Raw genomic sequence first — 5,295 nt, 5'->3', positions numbered from 1 at the left:
TAAAATAATTTTAAAATTAAAGAAAATTCTATTTTAAATGAAGGCATTAAAGTCATTCATTGCCACTCCGCAGCACCAAAGGTCTAAATGAGCATGAGAAAGATATAATGGGAAATTTGGATTAGCTATGCATTAGCATATTTCAGTATACAGTTAGGGAAAGGCCACTTTTTCTTCACATCTGTCATCAAAACTCACTTCTCTTGTGCCCGAAAGAACTTGTCCATTGTAACAGAAGCATCAGTAAAAGTGGTTTGTATTTCTTTCACAAAAGGATGTTATGTGCAATGCATAAACCACTTCATGTTGTSTTTCAGATAGAGTAGGTTTCAGTGAGGTCACGACTATCCCCTGTGAATGAATGTAAATATGATAGTATCATATATGGATTTCAGAGGCATATATTGCTATTTTTATCTCCCTCTATATTTTTGTGAGATTTCTTAGGCCTATATTCGAGTAGTAAAGGACAGATCAGATAGACTAGAAGCTTCTTTTACTAACCAGAACCCCATCAAAGACAGTGAGAACCCATAAGGCCCTGAGTCTTAGTCTGCAGCCTCTTGCCTTTGGTCAGTACATAATCTAATATTTGTTTCCACAGAATACCAGTCAAAGCTACTGATCAATAATTATCAACAATTAAACTARAAGAGAGCACACAAAGAATATAAACATTTTTTTGGAACAAAAAGCTATGCAATTTGGCATAGATCAGGCTCAAAAATGAAAAAAAGAAAAAAAAAATACCTGGTTGACACCCTGTTCTGTGTGGTCACTGTACTTCAGCATGGCTGAGGATGGCTTGTTTTATCCAGTGCAGGCTACCTGAAACCTCCACAGGAGCTAATGTAAAAATAATGGCAAATTCAAGCCAAATACACCAGGCTGCATTTAAGTGAATATAGGTAGACAGGTGGGGCACAGGCTCAAGCTTTCTTCYCTGCTGTACTAACCTAACCTCCAGCTCATGCACGCTGATATATAGGTAAGATGGCTTAATGTCAAGTTCTGTGACTGGGYTAAGAAAGAAATGCCCTTTCTAACGATATCATTTCATTATATCATTTMATTATTCATTCCAATGAGATTATGGCTTTCTTCAAAACATCTAGTAGTGGACATTATAATATGAGGTTAAATGGACCACCAACAYGAGCAAATAATACAATTTCTGTGGCCCAGTAATCTATAGCACTCTTGGTTGGTCTGGTACAATTATTAAGTTTTCTCCCTTAGGCCTCATAATACCAGAGACAGGAAGAAAACCCCTTATGCAAATTTTCAAATATGATCAATAAAGTTAGCAAAATGCTTTTATTAATTGTCACAAATTGAACTTTGCATTATACAAAGAGTATAAAGACAGAACTTACTGTGTCTGCATCATATAGTCTAATCACTCTTCTTAGCAGAGCAAAGTCCACTACCTGTTTTATTAGCTATGCCACAGAGTTAAGGTATTCTGAAAAGAACATGTATATTCGTTACATGATAATAAATGCATTTAACTGTATACTTTGATCTTCATATTGTAGATTTGGTATTTTGTTCCTCCTGCCTTTAAGACTACTATTTACAATTGGCATGAAAACACTCCTTTTTAAGGACTCGTGAATAGTCAGAGAATATAGTTAAAATTGAAAGTAATTCAGGTATATGAATTGTTTAAAAACAATATTAAACATGGAGTCCATTTCCTGATTTGCTTTATCATTTTTATGCTAATTCAGTTTTGCTGAAGAGCAAGATAACTCTTCAAAATGAAAAAATGCAATGGAGAACTAAGCTCTGAGGACAAATGCACAGCCCTTTTGTTAATAGTTTTTGTACAAAAATATTTGAAAAAAAACAAGAACTGAAAATATATAATTTAAAAAACAATTCTACATCTGTTACAATTGTTCCTGCACTTTTATAGCACACACATAATTGCCTCTTAATTATTTTAATTTTCTCCACTTCATAAAGGTTACCTACTCAGGCATACAGTCCTATTTTGACAACTGGGTTGCACGACACCCACACATTTCCTTGTGAGTCTGTTATTGTAACACTAATTAGCTGGTGCCTATATGGAATGGCAAACATGATAGTTGTGTCTTCACCCTACCCTTAAGAGCCTGACTCTTTCTCAGTTAAAGGATACGTTATTTGCAGGGATTTTCAGTGACTCTGGGGATACACAGTGTTCTATGTTTTTCTGACACAATATCCCAGAACAGGTGGTTTTTTGTGTGCTTTTTTTCTGTTCAGGATTTTAAAGTAAAAGTTGCAAGATCAAACAATAGTTTCAGCATAAAAGCTAACTCTGCTGCAGAGAGGAGCAATACTTCTTATTATCAAGTCTGCTTATTCCTGCTGTCTCCACATCCTCTTCCTCAATTGTGTACCACATGATAGATCAGCTCAGATAACTAGTCCAYGCTAAATTTGTCTTTGCAAAACTAATGGTTTAACATGATCACTTTAACAAGATTAAAGTGACTGTGAAACTACAGCATTAACTATATGCTATTAAATTGCATGTAAATACCCTTGATATTAGATTTGCATCTAGTTAAAATCATTGAAATCATCTCTTTCRTGTATCTGATCATGTACGCGATACTCTCTTGTTTTCTCCAGAATACTGTATAATACAGATTAATAAAGGCACTCTTATATTTTCAGGAAATATACACTCACTTTTCTCTACTATTTCCAAATGACTAATATTCACAACTTTGTTAACCCTATGTTTTCTGGTTATGTTTAACTCATTTCAGCAACATTTCATTTTACCATTTGCAGATGGTAGGGAACATTTCCAGTGTGGTCTAGCTATTCAGCTACGTGCCCCCGCCATGAGGCTGGTCAGGACCATTAAGGCCTATGGGTGCAGGCAGGCCCCTGACAGCTACTACCAGATTGGAATAATTTGGGAAGAKCTTGTGTCAAGCAGAAAATGCCTCATAGTTACCTTGTCTAATACCTGCCAATATGGTACAAAAGCACATGTTTTAAAGCATGTGCTTATCAACTCGTTATCATGAAAAATCCTTAATAAACACCATTTTTTAATCCATTTTCTCTCTTCAAGTAAGGAGAAACTGGAGAGCTAATAACAGTAAAATATCACAAAGATCAAGTTTTCATAGTCAGAAATACTACAACTAAAATTAGCATTGTGGAGAGAACCTATTTTTGTTTAACTCAAACTATATTTTCAACAAACAGCTAAACTTAAAAGCATTCAAATATGTCATCAGTCTAAACATATGTCTTTACTACTGAATAGTAAAAAACTGAGAGTCAAATTTAATTTGAGTGATTACCACTTCATTTTCTTTCACAAGATCTAATGCATAATAATCATGTATTTAAAATTCATGTATCTCCCAATAGCAGTTCCTGAATTTCCCTGAGTAGTTAACTCTTTCAGTAAAAATGTAGCTTACCTAACTGCCCCCACAATAATTGATTTGGATATTCTGAATAGGAGTGGTCTAAGCAAATAATTAAATTGGACAAGATCCAGAGCTGATGAATCTAGCCATATTATAGTTAGTGAAAAAGTATGGAGTCACACCAACCTCTCAGTTCACACCAACTGAAAAGTTAGTATATGCATACTATTACATAGACCAATTTTTAGTTGGTGTGACTCTATACTAAATATATAATAATGCATTTATTGTCTCATTTCTTTTATTTTCCTTACACATCTCCAAAATTTCAGTGGGAAGATGAGGTTTTTCATTTCCTGTACATGAAATTGTATGTTACTTTCAGAGCTCCTTTTTTACTAATTTGGAAAGATGTAATGATGCTGGATAATCAGAAATGGTAAACAGATTAAAGATTCACATTTTTTTTTGTTAGCTGTGCAGTACACTTKGAGAGTGATTAAGCAAAGCAGGATGAATCAAAAAGAATCTTCCTTTGAATATAACAACTACAGCTGGTTTCAGCTCATATATTTGATTAAAAACACTTTATATCTTTCACTGTTATTTTTAACATTTGTATAGTGCTTTACATTTTCAAAGCACTCTGCTGACATTACCTTATTAGTCCTCATAATGCTTACATGAGATTTTAGTGTGCTTTTATATCATGGCCCCATTTTAACTGCTATTTAGAGATGCATTAATTATATTTATAATGGGTGATAAAAAAGAATGTTTAGTAGGAAAGCCATTGTACAGACTTTTGTATAGCACATTTCTTAAACTATGAAATATTTTTAGTATATGCTATACTTCAGATTTAGCTCAGTACTGAATTATGCTAATGAGGATTTTGGCTTGTCCTCTCCCAGCACAGCTAAATGCTAATTAGTATCTGTCAGGGAACTTCTGTGCTCTTCCTCCACTGCTTTTCATTGCTATTCCACTGCTGTTCATTCCTATGAACAACATACAGTCAATTCTTGATGCCATAGTGTAAATTAAGTGAACTCTTGCTTTTCTCTTAAGTTTGCTTTCCAATTTACAAAGTGTTACATGAAATTTCAGTCCTTAGAAGTTATTCAAAATCTGGCAGTTACTACTCTTTACCGTTCTTTACGTTTATGTCCTTATTACAAACACGCCGAAGAAAACATTGCAGGTTTCTTCATACATTTATTGCTAATAAAAATTATTTTTGCTAGTCACAAAATAAATCTTCAGATTTGTAGATTCTTGTCTCACTGAGGTCTACATGAATTCAAATACATTATGCAATGTTAGAGGCAGCTTGCACCTCTCCTACCTATTTGAGGTTTCTAAACAACAAAGAAAATAAAGTTGTTAGAAAATCATGTCAAGGGGCCCTACAACATTTAATGTTAGCCTGAAATGAAAAAYGGCAATTGACGTACTTCCTGATTGCTAGTTACTATATAATTATCAATTCATGATGAGGCTTGATTTCATAGCTACTGATCATTTACAGCCACTTCTGAAGTRACGAATTGCTCACAGCTCCTGAAAGTTGTCACTGTTGCATAACTAAGTTATATAACCTCCCTATTTATGTTCTTAAATATGCATGGCATACACTGGCATCTCTTGGCAATCCTTTTCTTTAGTTACAGGACAGCCACTCCTTTTTGTCACCTAGTAACTTTTTAATAGTCAACATCAACTCAGAGATTCTGAGTCAGAGTTTGGTTTTTCAGTGTGTGTGGAACAYAATACTTTTTTTATACCCCATTTAAGCCACAGATAATAAACAGCATAGCCTGAACCAGGGAAAACATCTCGTGGAAGTATTTTGAGCAGAAGGAAAACTCTATTACTAGATTTTAAAAATAAAATGGAAGTGGCT

Source organism: Rhea americana, unplaced genomic scaffold (genome assembly GCF_003343005.1).
Source record: "Rhea americana isolate MKP2758 unplaced genomic scaffold, rheAme1 scaffold_8, whole genome shotgun sequence".
NCBI lineage: Eukaryota > Metazoa > Chordata > Aves > Rheiformes > Rheidae > Rhea > Rhea americana.
Note: the sequence above shows the minus strand (reverse complement) of the source record.